General features: G+C 40.3%; 1 protein-coding gene and 1 long non-coding RNA gene across 4 annotated transcripts in view; one reads left to right on the top strand and one right to left on the bottom strand.

The window, feature by feature from the left end:
• Window positions 1–16,280, top strand: part of RBPJ (recombination signal binding protein for immunoglobulin kappa J region) — a 270,713-nt gene that overhangs the window by 137,451 nt on the left and 116,982 nt on the right. The gene's annotated exons all lie outside the window — the stretch shown is intronic.
• LOC135970889 (uncharacterized) lies at window positions 9,787–12,920 on the bottom strand. The gene is made up of 2 exons (XR_010586778.2): window positions 12,801–12,920; window positions 9,787–9,960 (listed from the first exon to the last, which is right to left on the bottom strand). It is a non-coding gene; the product is annotated as an uncharacterized lncRNA (long non-coding RNA).

The following is a 16,280-nucleotide window of genomic DNA, read 5'->3' on the forward strand; positions in this document are numbered from 1 at the left end:
CCAAATACTGCATGGGACAAATGTATACTATAAATATATTTGTAGTTTATACGAAACTCAAATATAACTGTATGTCCTTAACATTTATTTGCTAAATCTAGAAACTCTATATGCATTTCCTTCTACAAATTTTAAATTGACTGGGCACGGTGGCTCACCCCTGTAATCCTAGCACTTTGGGAGGCCAAAGCGGGCGTATCATGAGGTCAGGAGATGGAGACCATCCTGGCTAACACAGTGAAACCCCGTCTCTACTAAAAATACAAAAAATTAGCCAGGCTTGGTGACGGGCGCCTGTAGTCCCAGCTACTCCGGAGGCTGAGGCAGGAGAATGGCGTGAACCCGGGAGGTGGAGCTCGCAGTGAGCTGAGATCACCCACTGCACTCCAGCCTGGGCGAGAGTGAGACTCCAACTAAAAAAAAAAAAAAAAAAAAAGAAAAAAAATTTAAATTTTGTTCAATGTGCATGTATTGCCCATTTTTAAAATAATAGAAATTTTCAATATAAAGCAGTTTTGCAATTTGTCACATTTTTAGAGGCAATTTGGCCTAATCACTGGAAGTAGACATGATATAGGCTGAAGCTGAATATGAAGCCTAAGGACAATTTCTATTTATTTATTTATTTATTTGAGACCATATCTCACTCTGTTGCCCAGGCTAGAGTGCAATGGTGCAATCTTGGCTGACTGCAACCTCCACCTTGTGAGTTCAAGTGATTCTCCTGCCGCAGCCTCCCCAGTAGCTGGGATTTATAGGTGCATGCTACCACGCCCAGCTATTTTTTTGTATTTTAGTAGAGATGGGGTTTTGCCATGTTGGCCAGGTTGGTCTTGAACTCCTGACCTCAAATGATCCACCTGCCTCGGCCTCCCAAAGTACTGAGATTACAGGCTAGAGCCACTGAGCCCAGGCAGGATAATTTTAAAAAATAAGTATAAAAGGATAAAATTTGCACAGATTGTTAGAAGAGTACAACAACGAGGGGAAAGTCTGAAGGTACACTTCCTGAAGGAACCATAGCCATTGGAGCTCTCAAGGAGAGACCTCAATCATGGGTCCCAGGACAAGGCTAAGTCAGAAAAGGAAGTTCTCTGAATTGTAGGGTATCTTCAGCTCCATTAAGATGGAGCTTTAAATTGACTGAACTTTAGAGCTGGAAGGAATCTTTAAGGCATTCTTTTCTATTTCTTCATACTTTCTTCCACATTTGAAAACAAGGAATTTTTATTTCCAACTCCCTTCTTTCCCCTCTCCCCAATCCGGTTTCTCCAGCTCTCCGGAATGACCTAGAAGTGATGTACTAGATCTTAGGTCCTCAAGATAACATTAGCATGCTTATTACCCTTCAAGTCTCCCCAGCCTTGGAGTTCTAATTCACAATGGTAATAAGGGAGGAAGTGGCCCAGCAGGCCTAGCATAGGGCTAGTTATAGAGAAATGTCAGAGGAGTATCTAGCGTTCGCATTCTAGCAATGTCTGTAACTATGAGTATGAGCTAGGGAGAGTTTCTTCATTTTTCCGGGCCACAGCTTCCTTAGCTATAAAAAGGGGAGTAGAAGTCCTATTCAGGGGTGTGGAAGGATCAAATGAGATCATCTCCATTTGAAGTCTCTTGGTTTAAGCAAGTTGGCACTCAATGATTCCAGCTATTATTTTTATCTTAAACTAAGATCATTCTACATCTGAAAGGTTGAGGAACCTTATTCTTGTCAGAAATATAATCTGGCTGGGCGCAGTGGCCTACATCTGTAATCCCAGCACTTTTGAGAGACTGAGGTAGGCAGATCACTTGAGGCCAGGGGTTTGAGACCAGCCTGACCAACACAGTATTACCCTGTCTCTACTAACAATACAAAAGTTAGCTGGGCATGGTGACACACGCCTGTAGTCCCAGCTACTCTGGAGGCTGAGGAAAGAGAATCACTTGAATCTGAGAGCTGGAGGTTGCAGTGAGCTGAGATCGCACCACTGCACTCCAGCCTGGGTGACAGACTGCAACCCTGTCCAATAAATAAATAAATAAATAAATAAATATATGTATATACATATAATCTATATGAAATATATATATATAATCTCGGAGTCGAGTGCAGTGGCCTACATCTCTAATCCCAGGAAGCTGAGGCCAGAGGATTTCTTGAGCCCAGGAGTTCAAGGCTGCAGTGAGCTGTGATTGTGCCACTGCACTTCAACCTGAAAAAAAAAAAAAAAGAAAAAAAGGAATATAATGAAATACAATCTCAAACTTACTATGAAGCTAGAAGGTAAGTCAAACTAGCAAAGTAATGATTGTTCGCTAATTTTCTGTAGAGTTTATTTTATCATTTAGTTGTCCCCACTTGAACATTTATAGAAGTATATGACTTACTAATATGAAGTTTATAATCATATTAATTTGATTTTTAAAGCATCTAGGCTGGGCGTGGTGGCTTATGCCTGTAATCCCAGCACTTTGTGAGGCCAAGGCGGGAGGATTGCTTGAGCCCAGGAGTTGGAGACCAGCCTGAGCAACATTGTGAGATGCCTGTCTCTATTTTTTAAAATACTCTATGAAAAGCAAAGCATGTAATTGGAGTTAAATTAATTTTTTCTGCTCTCTCTCCTCTCTTTGCTAAACAGCTTCATTGAGATACACTTCACATACCATATAATTCACTCACCTAAAGTGCAAATTCAGTGGTTTATAGTATATTCAGAGTTGTGCAGCCACCAACATAATCAACTTTGAAGACTTTTATCACTTCAAATGAAGTCCTATATCCTTTCACAGTTATCCCCACATACACACTGCCTGGCCCTAGACAGTCATTAGTCTTCTGTCTCTATAGATTTGCCTTTTCTGGACATTTTAGAATCCCACAATACAAGATCTTTCATGATTCGTTTCTTTCATTTAGCACGTTTTCAAGGTACATCCGTGTTATAGTGTGTTTCATACTTTATGTCTTTAAAAACTAATAGTATCCTATTTTCTAGATATATCACATTTTATTTCTTCATCAGTTGATGGACATTTGCATTGCTTCTACTATGAATAATGGTGCCATGAACATTTATGTTTTTGTATGGACATGTTTTCGGTTCTCTTAAGTTAGGTGTACTCTTAGGTGTACTAAGAGTAGAATTGTTGGGTCATATAGTAGCTCTATAGTTACCCTTTGGGGAACTGTTAGGTTGCTTTTTAAAATGGTTACATCATTTTACATTCCCACCATCAATGTATGAGGGTTTCAATTTTCCACATCCTTGTCAAGACTTGTCATTTTCTGTCTTTTTGCTTATTGCCACACTAGTGGGTGTGAAATGGTATCTCATTGTGGTTTTGATTTGCTTTTTCCACGATGGCTAATGATACTGAATATTTTCTCATGTGTTGAATAGTCATTTGCTTTGGAGAAATCTTTGGATAAATGTGTATTCAGATCTTTTGCCCATTTTTAATTGAACGATTTGTCTTTTTATTATCCAGGTTTTTTGGTTTTGTTTTTGAGATGGAGTCTCGCTCTGTCACCCAGGCTGGAGTGCAGTGGTGCGATCTCGGTTCACTTCAAGCTCCGCCTGCCGGGTTCATGCCATTCTCCTGCCTCAGCCTCCTGAGTAGCTGCGACTGCAGGCATCCGCCACCACGCCTGGCTAATTTTTTGTATTTTTAGTAGAGATGGGGTTTCACCATGTTAGCCAGGACGGTCTTGATCTCCTGACCTCGTGATCTGCCTGCTTCAGCCTCCCAAAGTGCTGGGATTACAGGCGTGAGCCACCGCACCAGGCCTATTATTCAGTTTTAAGAATTCTTTATATATTCTGGATACTAGACCCATTTCAGATATATTTGATTTACAAATATTTTCTCCCATTCTGTATTTTTTTTTTAACTTTCTTGATAGTGTCCTTTGAAGCACAAAAGTTTTAAATTTTGAGGAAGTCCAATTTATCTATTTTTTTTCATTTGTTGCTTGGGTTTTTGTGTCGTAGCTAAGAAATCATTGCTAATCCAAGGTTATGAAGATTTACCCCTATACTTTCTTCTATGAGTTGTATAGTTTTTGTTTTTAGATTTAGGGCAGTGATCTAAGGTAATTTTTTAATATGTTGTGAATAACAGGCCCAACTTCATTTTTTGCATGTAGATATCCAGTTGTCCCAGCATCATTTGTTGCAAAGACTGTTCCTTTTCCTACTGAATTCTTCTGACACTCGTCAAAAATCAAATGACCTAAATGTGAGGGCTTATTTCTGGACTCTTAGTTCTATCCATTTGATCTGTAAGTCTATCCTTATCCACCACCACCCATTCTTGCTTACTGTAGCTCTGTAGTAAGTTTGAAATGGGGGAAATGTCAGTCCTCCAACTCTGTTCTTCTTTTTCAAGATTGTTTGGCTATTCTGGGTTCCATAAAATTGTGGCTCTCCTTGTCAGTTTCTACAAAGTGACCAACTGGGATTTTGATAGTGATTGCATTGAATCTGTGGAATAATTTGGTGAGTGTTGCCATCTTAATAATAATATATTTTGATCCATAAACATGGGATGTTTTTCCATTTATTTAGATCCTTTAAAATTTCTTTCAACAATGTTTTGTAGATTTCAGAGCATAAAGCTTGCACTTCTTTTTAAAAATTTATTCCTAGCTGGGCGCGGTGGCTCACGCCTGTAATCCCAGCACTTTGGGAGGCTGAGGCGGGCGGATCACAAGGTCAGGAGATCGAGACCACAGTGAAACCCCGTCTCTACTAAAAATACAAAAAATGAGCTGGGCGCGGTGGCGGGCGCCTGTAGTCCCAGCTACTCGGGAGGCTGAGGCAGGAGAATGGCGTTAACCCAGGAGGCGGAGCTTGCAGTGAGCCGAGATCGCGCCACTGCACTCCAGCTTGGGAGACAGAGCAAAACTCAGTCTCAAAAAAAAAAACAAAAAAAAAAAATTTTCCTAAGTGCTTTATTTATTTAATTTGATACTCTGGATATTTGATACTCATGCTATTGGAAATAGAATTGTTTTCTTAGTTTCATTTTCAGATGGTTCATTGAAAATATATAGAATACAATTTTTTTATATTAATCTTGTCTTCTGCAACTTTGCTGAATATATGTATTAGTGGTACAGGTAATAATTTTTTAGTGGAGTTCTTAGAATTTTCTTTTCTTCTCTTTTTTTTTTTTTTTTTTTTTGAGACTGAGTTTCACTCTTGTCACCCAGCCTGGAGGGCAATGGCATGATCTCAGCTCACTGCAACCTCTGCCTCCTGGGTTCAAGTGATTCACCTGCCTCAGCCTCCCAAGTAGCTGGGACTACAGGCATGTGCACTACCATGAGGTTTCACCATTTTGGCCAGGCTGGTCTTGAACTCCTGAGCTCAGGTGATCCACCCACCTCAGCCTCCCAAAGTGCTGGGATTACAGGTATGAGCCACTGTACCTGGGCAAGTTCTTAAAATTTTCTATGCATAAGATCATGTCATCATACAAGATTATGTCATCTGAAGATACACTTTTCTTTCTTTCTCTCCAATCTGATGTCTTTTACTTCATTATCTTGCCTAATTGTCCTGGCTAGAACCTTCAATACCATGTTGAATAGAATTGGTGAGAGTGGAAATCCTTATGATGTTGGCTGTGGGTTTCCTATGAATGACTTTTATCAGGTTGAGAAAGTTCCCTTCCATTTCTACTTTGTCGAGTGTTTGCCAGTATTTTATTGAGGATTTTGTGTCTATATTAAAAGAGGCACTGGTCTGTAGTTTTCTTATCATTTCTTTGGATAATTATTTTTAAAATAATAAATGTGTCAGAAAATTCAAATGGGTAAAAATTCAGTAGCCCCTGTCTTGGTCACCCCAGCCACTCACTGTTACTTGTTTGTAGGATTTTTTAAAACTTAAGTATATCAACTATTTAAAATATATTTTAAAATAAATCTTGCCGGGCGCGGTGGCTCAAGCCTGTAATCCCAGCACTTTGGGAGGCCGAGACGGGCGGATCACGAGGTCAGGAGATCGAGACCATCCTGGCTAACACGGTGAAACCCCGTCTCTACTAAAAATACAAAAACTTAGCCGGGCGAGGTGGCAGGCGCCTGTAGTCCCAGCTACTCGGGAGGCTGAGGCAGGAGAATGGCGTAAACCCGGGAGGCGGAGCTTGCAGTGAGCTGAGATCTGGCCACTGCACTCCAGCCTGGGTGACAGAGCGAGACTCCGTCTCAAAAAAAAAATAAATAAATAAAATAAAATAAAATAAATCTTGTTGCATTTCTCATCATTTTATACTTTTGTAAATCATTTTTGTAACTTTAAATAGTTTATTAAAATTATAATTTGATACTCTGGGTACTTCACATAAAATATTCTCTATCAGTTTATAATAATAAAAATAATTTAAATTGTTATAGCCAAAAAAATAAAGAACTCACTGACAATCATAAATCCCACTTCTAGGAGTATGACTTGTGTAAATCATACCCTCCGAGGCACATCTGTAAAAACAGGAATAAAATTACTGACCGTCAGCATTGTCCTGAGGACCAATTGAAATGATTGATGTCTGTGAGAGGGCTTGAGACAGTGCAGACTCATAGTTACTGTCACTTTGGAAATTATACATCACAGTATCCCTTCAACTGGAAAGCTGTTGCATGTTAGATGGGCATACAACCTTTTGAAAAACCCTCTATTGCATAAAACTAAATACTTCTGTATGTGATCTCTTTTTTTTTTTTTTTTTTTTTTGAGTCGGAGTCTCGCTCTGTCACCCAGGCTGGAGTGCAGTGGCCGGATCTCAGCTCACTGCAAGCTCCGCCTCCTGGGTTCACGCCATTCTCCTGCCTCAGCCTCCCGAGTAGCTGGGACTACAGGCGCCCGCCACCTCGCCCACCTAGTTTTTTGTATTTTTTAGTAGAGACGGGGTTTCACCGTGTTAGGCAGGATGGTTTCGATCTCCTGACCTCGTGATCCACCCGTCTCGGCCTCCCAAAGTGCTGGGATTACAGGCTTGAGCCACCGCGCCAGGCAATGATCTATTTCTCAGAAGTTATTTTTCAGTAGCTAAATTATCTTTTTTTCTTTTGCCTAGATTCTGCATTTCATTGCTTATTTCGGAAAGTTGGAAAGTATCATGCAAATACAGATATAGCTATGCTAGTTAAAAATAAAATACTCAGTGTTTGCTGGTGAAGGAAAATATGATGCTACGTAGGTAAAACTGCTTGATGAAAATCAGATTTGCATTTCAGAAGAACATTTCTGGAGAACTTTAGGCTTGAGAAAAGCAGAAGCCAAAGGCTTCTCCCAGACGACAGTTTATAACTCTTACTGAAGTCAAAAGTTATTCTGAGGGTAAAATCTAGGCCACGTGTTTGGAAAGCTGGAAGAAAAAAAAAACACCATGCATCAATTTCTAAATTTTTCCAAAGTACTTAGATGAAAAATGATTTGTAGTTAAGATCTTAAGAAATGTTTTTATCCATTAGTGAAATATTAATAACACCTTAATATAATTTATTAACCATCCTTTTACAGGATGCTAATCATGACAGAATTTAGTCATGAAAATAATAATTTAAGTAGCAAAAGCACAGGGTAATTATAGTTATAGTATTTATAAGAGTTACAGTATTTAACATGGAGTCGAACAGTCCTTTAAACAGAGTTTCTCTAGGCCAGGCGCGGTGGCTTACGCTTGTAATCCTAGCACTTTGGGAGGCCGAGGTGGACAGATCATGAGGTCAGGAGATGGAGACCAACCTGACTAACACGATGAAACCCCGTCTCTACTAAAAATACAAAAAATTAGCCGGAAATGGTGGCGGGCGCCTGTAGCCCCAGCAACTCGGGAGGCTGAGGCAGGAGAATGGCGTGAACCCGGGTGGCGGAGCTTGCAGTGAGCCGAGATCTCGCCACTGCACTCCAGCCTGGGCGACAGAGCAAGACTCCACCTCAAAAAAAAAAAAAAAAAAAAAAATAGAGTTTCTCTAATGCATTTTACAAATGAAATACATCATTATTAGATTGAGATAAAACTTTTCAGACAGACCTATTGTATAAAACAAAGTATGTACTCAATATTTATTAATAGCATGATTAGAAATAATCTTAGAAACTTTTTTCTTGCAGTAATTTCACAAGTTGCTTCTTTTAAATTCCCACATGTTGAGATAATGACAACAGCATTTTAAAAAACTAATTAAAATAAAAAATATTAACCTAATTATAGCAGCAACTATTGAAAGAGACAATGTACAACTTTGCTTTTGATGTTCAAGGGATTATCAGTTAGCTATCTTTCACAAAGCTACATACTTAACAAGATGTGAATTGTTTGATATATTACTATTTGTCAATGCTTAAATAAACAGGTTCCAAAGTAGGTCTTCTTAGTCCTTAGTGTGGTCTGGACAAGAGTGCTAGCCACAAAGGTTATATCTACAAGTTGTTTCTTATCATTACACTATCTCTGACACCAAGCAATAGAGATGCAAAGAGTGAAACCTTTCCGGTAGGCTTTCTTTGAAAAAGCGATAAAGGCCATCTGTGTTCAAGGTTAATAGTAACACAGGCCAGAGAAGAAAATAAAGGGATCTTTTTTTCTGTTCTATTGATTTCCTATGTAACCACAGTCAAATTTTTAAAAAGAAATATGCCAACCAAAATTAAATACCATGATTGTATTTAGGATTCTTTCAATTTATTATCCCTATAATTATCTAATTTTTTTTTTTTTTTTTTTTGAGACAGAGTCTTGTGCTGTCACCCAGGCTGGAGTGCAGTGGCGTAATCATGGCTCACTCGCAGCCTTGGCCTCCTGGGCTTAGCCTCTTGAGTAGCTGGGACTACAGGTGCATGCCACTACTACCGGCTAATTTTTGTATTTCTTTGTAGAGATGGGGTTGTCCTACGTTGCCCAGGCTGGTCTCAAACTCCTGGGCACAAGCGATCCTCCTGTCTTGGCCTCCCAAAGAGCTGGGATTACAGGCGTGAGCCACCGTGCCCTGTGATTATCTAATTTGATTCATGCAACAAACCTCTAATGCAGGTATTATTAGTCCATCTGATAGATAAGAAAACTGAACATGGGTATGGGTTAAATAATTTCCTAAGAAATTTATTGAGTGCCTACTATGTACCTAGTTATTTTGTTATTATTGAGTAATACCTCAATTAATTATCAAAGCAACTCTATGCAATAGGTTTCATATTCCCCTTTTGCAGGTGAGGAAAAATAAACTTGCTCAAAGTTGGGCATTTGGTTAGTGGTGGAAGTACTAGTGGTGAAGCTAGTTCAATGTTCTTTCATTCATACCCCAGCTGCTTTTTAAAAACTATAATGTTTAACACTGGCTTAATACAGAACCCAAAACCACTGCAATATGTGATACATGACAAACAGGGAAGGTTTAGGAAATGAAAATTTAAGTATATTCCCTTATAAACAGATAACTGGAATTTTATTATTCATATGGCCTTGTCATTTCTTGTGCAGGTAGTGTTAACTGGCTTTAACTTGTTCATGTTATAAAAAGAACAAAATCTATCAATCACACATGGAAACATTTTCCTCCAATTACATTAGCTACAAAAACTTCTGACAAATTATTAGATTTGTACACATTCTTTTCACCAAATGTGCATTTGATTCCATTCACGTTCCACATCACTAGCGTAAATGGCCCATTCATTTTCTTGCTTTACCTTCTTGAACTGCTGCACATATTAACAAGCTAAGCAAAACTTAACCCAGGTCTGCAAAAATCTCAAATTGCCAGGGCCAAAGAATCCTGTGAAAAATTAAACACAATTGGGCAGAAAACGGTGAATATTTATTTTTGTTTCTCAAGTTCTCCTGAAGCCGTGATTCATTTTCAGTGTTCTATTTCTTTTAATCCTGGAGTTCGAGCTTATTTTCTGTATAGAATTGCAGAGTCTCATGGAATCCTTGGCACTCTTTCAATCTCCTGTACATTTTATTAACCTTGGTGAACACATGGTAGAAAATGATAGGGATAATGTTATGAATATAAGAGAAGCATAAAGATGAACAAAAAAACATGAGTTAAACATTTGTAGAGTGAGCGGCTCCTAGTTTCTAACATAAGCTATCAGTAGGGCTATCTTAGGCACAGAGCACCTGCACAATCTGATAACAAGAAACCCTGCTTTGTATCCTCAGAGGCTCCTCTCAGCTATCTACAGAGGGTTTCCCAAACATTCTGTACATGTGATCCTCTTGGAAATTAAATAACAATAATAATATTATCATTTCTGAGTGGGATATGAGAAAAAAATGAATTAACACCAATCAAGATAAAATCATGACTATATTTGCCTATTTTAACATTTTTCTTTTCTTTTCTTTTCTTTTTTTTTTTTTTGAGACAGAGAGTCTTGCTCTGTCACCCAGGTTGGAGTGCAATGCCATGATCTTGGCTCACTGTAACCTCTGCCTCCCGGGCTCAAGTGATTCTCCTGCCTCAGCCTCCTGAGTAGCTGGGATTACAGGCGCTGCCAATGCACCCAGTTAATTTTTGTATTTTTAGTAGAGACAAGGTTTCCCCATGTTGGCCAGGCTGGTCTTGAACTCCTGACCTCACGTGATCCACCTGCCTCAGGTTCCCAAAGTGCTGGGATTACAGGCTTGAGCCACGGTGCCTGACTGACATTGATTTTTGAAGTATGGCCATTTTGACATGCTTTGCAAGAATTTTGATGAGATGAATCCAAGTTATGGACTTGTTGAATAACGATAAAAACTAATACTACTATAATGATTGTGTTATAGCGCTGTTCTATGTACTTAAAACAGTAATACTTTGAATTGTGACGATCCTATGAATTAGAAGCTACAATCTCCATTTTATAGGTGAAGAAACTGAGGCACTGACAAGTTAAAAAACTTATCTAAGATCACACAGCTAGCAATGTTGAAATGCATCACTGTGGGGCCAGGTGCGGTGGCTCACACCTGTAATCCTAGCACTTTGGGAGGTTGAGGTGGGAGGATCACTTGAGGTCAGGAGTTGGAAACCAGCCTGGCCAACATGATGAATTCCTATCCCTACTAAAAATACAAAAAAAGTTAGCCAGGCATGGTGGCAGGCAGCTGTAATCCCAGCTACTTGGGAGGCTAAGGCAGGAGAATTGCTTGAACCCAGGAGGTGGAGGTTGCAGTGAGCCGAGATTGTGACACTGCACCCCAGCCTGGGTGACAGAGAGAGACTTTGTCTCAAAAAAAAAAAAAAAAAAAAAAAAAAGGTGTCACTGTGTTTAAACCACCACAGCAAACTGTAATGTCCACCTCTCATGAGCCACTAGCTGCTTCACATGCCTTTGGATACACACCTAGGGGCTCCCAAACACATCCCTTTTACTATTTAAGTATTTCTTTTATTGATTTTTTAAAAAGAAACTATATGCCATCACTCCCTTTAGTGAGAAAGTGCCCGAGAAAGGTTATACTCAAGTTCTGTATCAAAGAATGATTCTCCCTGGGTGCAGTGACTCACACCTATAATCCTAGCATTTTGGGAGGCCAAGGTGGGAGGATCTCTTGAGCCCAGGAGTTCAAAGCTGCAATGAGCTTTGATTGCACTACTGCACTACAGCCTGAGCAACAGAGCAAGACCTTGTCTTTAAAAAAAAAAAAAAAAAAAAAATTATTAAAGCTCGGTTCATGGACAATTTGCATCAGAATCTCTGAGCACCCTGCTATAAATGCTTCAGTCCAGATTTACTCATTTAGCATCTTAGGGAGTGGGACTCAGGTCCTTAATTGATTTTGATGCCCACTGAGTTCTGAGGGCCACAGCTCTACCAGGCCCTTCTTATGACCCTGCTTAGAATGCCTTTCCCTATTCTATGTGCATCAACCCCCCACCTGGAGTCCCCCTGAATAGCAGATGCTCTTTCACACCTCAGAGCCTGAACATGCTGTTTCCTGTGCTTGTCATGCTTCCTCCTATTCTTGTCTTCTGAATTCCCACTGTAGTAAGTCAGCTCCCAAGTCATCTGTGCAAAGACTGGGCCCATGAGGCAAGACTTAGGTCTTCCTTCATTGTACCCCTAAGCTGTTGAACTCTTTTATCTCTTTCCTATCATAGAATTCCACTGCAACTGGTCTGTGTATTCTTTTAGACAGGGAGTCCTTGGAGGTTGGGTTCTTTGTGTTGTCTATTTTTGTAAAATACCAAGATGATGCCTGACCTGTGGTGGTAGGTACTCTAAACATGCTCTGTGAATGAACCATGAGGCAGTTCTGCTGTTTTAATTCTACCAAGATGATAGGTAACATACATAACTTTTTCTGTGTGTGTGTGACAGGTGACAGGGTCTCTCTCTCTCTCCCAGGCTGGAGTGCAGTGGTGCAATCACAGCTCATTGCAGCCTCAACTTAAGGGGCTCAAGCAATCCTCCCACCTCAGCCTCCTGAGTAGCTGGGACTACAGGCATATGCCACCATGTCCAGCTAATTTTTGTATTTTTTGTTGAGACAGAGTCTTACTATATTGTCCAGGCTGGTTTTAAACTCCTGGGCTCAAGTGATCTGCCTGTCTTAGCCTCCCAAAGTGCTGGGATTACAAGCATGAGCCACCAAGCCGGAACCATAACTTCTTTTAGAAAATAATTCTAGGCCTGGTGCGGTGGCTCATACCTGTAATCCTAGCACTTTGGGAGGGCGAGGCAGGCGGATCACCTGAGGTCGGGAGTTTGAGATCAGCCTGACCAAAAGGGGGAAACCTCGTCTCTACTAAAAATACACACACACACACACACACACACACACACACAAAATTAACAGAGCATGGTGGCATGTACCTGTAATCCCAGCTACTCGGGAGGCCGAGGTAGAAGAATCGCTTGAACCTGGGAGGCGGAGGTTGTGGTGAGCCAAGACTGCACCAATGCACTCCAGCCTGGGCAACAAGAGTAAAACTTCGTCCCAATAAATAAATAAATAAATAAAAATAATTCTACTAAAGTAGAAGAAAGCAAACAATTTTATTTGGTAACGTTTTGTCTTCTGGCACATTTATTCCATTTCTTTCTTTTCCCGCCTTTTTATGTTTTATATTTATAGGAAATATATGTACATGGTACAAAATTCAAAGGATCCAAGATAGTAGACTCTGTGAGGAAAGCCACTCTCTCACCTACATCATCCAACTGTAGAGTCCCTTATAGGAAGGCAGTCATTCTTACAATTTCTAGTTAGAGTGTCCTTCCAGAGACATTTTAGACACATATAGGCAAATAAGTGTGTATATATATATATATATATATACACATATATATATATCACTGTTTTGCAGTGTTTTAAACTTTGTGATCTTTTCGCAAAAGTACATAAAAAGCAGCCTCTGCTTATTAATAAATACACTCTTTCATTCTTTGAATATATAATTTAAAAAAAAAGACATCTCTTGATGTTTGTTATCAGTATTTTTTTTTTCACCATCAATGATGCTGCAAAATATAGGTAATTTTACATGTGTGGACATATTCATAGGATAAACTTCTAGAAATGGAATTGTAGGATGAACAAGTAGTGACAAATTTTGCCACATGGTTTCCAATATGCTTTGGATCTGTCTCCACCCAAATCTTAGGTCCAATTGTAACCCCCAGTGTTGGAGGTGGGGCCTGGTGGGAGGTGATTGGATCGTGGGGGTGGATTTTCTTCTTGGTGATGTTTTCCAGATAGTGAGTGAGTTCTCGTGAGATCTGGTCATTTAAAAGTATGTGGCACCTCCCCTCCCCGCCTTGGTCCTGCTTCTCCCATCTAAGTCACCTGCTCCTGCTTTGCTGTCTGCCATGAGTAAAAGCTCCCTGAAGCCTCCCCAGAAGCAGATGCTGTCATACTTCCTGTACAGCCTGCGGAACCGTGAGCCAATGAAACCTCTTTTCTTTATTACCCAGTCTTAGGTATCTCTTTTTTTTTTTCTCGAGATGGAGTCTCACTCTGTTGCCCAGGCTGGAGTGCAGTGGCGTGGTCTCGGCTCACTGCAAGCTCCACCTCCCGAGTTCACACCATTCTCCTGCCTCAGCCTCCCAAGTATCTGGGACTACAGACGCCCACTACCATGCCCGGCTAATTTTTTGTATTTTTAGTAGAGATGGGGTTTCACCGTGTTAGTCAGGATGGTCTTGATCTCCTGATCTCATGATCTGCCCACCTCGGCCTCCCAAAGTGCTGGGATTACAGGCGTGAGCCACCACACCTGGCAGGTATCTCTTTACAGCAGTGCAAGAACAGACTAATATAGTTTCCACAGATATTACATCCACTTTCACTCCCACTAGCAACTCATGAAGATATCTATTTATGCCAGGAGCAGTGGCTCACACCTGTAATCCCAGCACTTTGGGAGGTCGAGGAGGGCAGATCACGAGGTCAGGAGATTGAGACCATGCTGGTCAACATGGTGAAACCCCATCTCTACTAAAAATACAAAAATTAGCCGGGTGTGGTGGCAGATGCCTGTAATCCCAGCTATTCAGGAGGCTGAGGCAGGAGAACTGCTTGAACCCAGGAGGGGCAGGTTGCAGTGCACTGAGATCACACCACTGCACTCCAGCCTGGGTGACAGAGCAAGACTCTGTCTCAAAAAAAAAAAAAAAAAAAAAATATATATATATATATATATAAAACCCACCCCCAGTATTTCAACACAGGTTCTTTCTATTTTCCCTAAGTGTTGGCCAATCTGAGAAATAAAGAGAAAGAGTACAAAGACAGGAATTTTATAGCTGGGCTGCCGGGGGTGACATCACATATTGGTAGGTCTGTGATGCCCCACCTGAGCCGCAAAACCAGCAAGTTTTTATTAAGGATTTCAAAAGGGGAGGGGGTGTATGAACAGGGAGTAGATCACAAAGATCACATGCTTCAAAGGGCAAAAAGGAGAACAAAGATCACATGCTTCTGAGGAAACAGGACAAGGACAAAAGCAAAGATCACAAGGCAAAGGGCAAAATTAGAATTACTGATGAGAGTCTATGCTCAGCTGTGCACATATTGTCTATTTAAGACAAACATCTTAAACAACAGAAAACAGGGTTCAAGAGCAGAGAACCGGTGGGACCTCAAATTTACCAAGGCTGGATTTTTTCCTCCACCCTAATAAGCATGAGGTACTGCAGGAGACCAGGGAGTATTTCAGTCTTTATTTCAACCGCATAAGACAGACATTCCCAGAGTGGCCGTTTATAGACCTCCCCCGAGGAATGCAATTCTTTTCCCAGAGTATTAATTATCAATATTCCTTGCTAGGAAAAGAATTTAGCGACAGCTCTCCTACTTGCACGTCCATTTATAGGCTCTCTGCAAGAAGAAAAATATGGCTGTTTTTGCCCGACCCCACAGGCAGTCAGACCTTATAGTTGTCTTCCCTAAATCGCTAAAAATCGCTAAAATCGCTGTTATTCTGTTTTTTTTCAAGGTGCACTGATTTCACATTTTTCAAACATATGTTTTACAATCAATTTGTGCAATAGTGGTCCTGAGGTGACGTACATCCTCACGAAGATAACAGGATTAAGAGATTAAAGTTAGACAGGCATAAGAAATTACAAGAGTATTATTAGGGAAGTGATTAAATGTCCATGAAATCTTCAAAATTTATGTTCCTCTGCTGCGGCTCCAGCTGCTCCCTCTGTTTAGGCTCCCTGACTTCTCGCTATATATATATATATGTATACACGTGCACACACACACATATATAGTTGGCTAATGGTGTTTTCGTTGTTTTTTCTCTGAAGTTCTAAAATGGAGAGTAAAGGAAACTCTTAAAGTTAGGTGCAGCCTCACCTACTGGTCCAACCCAGAAGTTTTTTTTTTTCGTTTTTTTTTTTTTTCCAAAAAACCAACACAGGTGTTTGCTCCATAGGCCTTTTTCTTCTCCCTAGGCAGGCTGGTACTGGGGTACTCATTGCTAGTCTAGTCCCAATATTGTTTTGAACCATAGGAGGCTTAGTCTTCAGAATCATTTTTACTCTTCCCTAAAGTGGAAGACACCCCATTCATTCTACAAATACGATGCACCAGGCATTGTTCCAGAAACGAAAGCTTGAATAATGAACTAAATAGACAAAAGTCCTTACCCTCATTAAGATTACATTACGATGGAAGGAGGCAGATAGTAAAGACAACACACAAGTATGATAAATGTTATGTATGTTATGTTAGTTAATGATAGGTGCCATGAACAAAATCAAGCAGAAAGGGGGATAAGGAGTATGGGGATCCCTCTTGGGAAGGGTGTCAGGGAAGGCCTCCCTGAGTAGGTGACATCAGGC

Source organism: Macaca fascicularis, chromosome 5, assembly GCF_037993035.2.
Source record: "Macaca fascicularis isolate 582-1 chromosome 5, T2T-MFA8v1.1".
Classification (NCBI taxonomy): domain Eukaryota; kingdom Metazoa; phylum Chordata; class Mammalia; order Primates; family Cercopithecidae; genus Macaca; species Macaca fascicularis.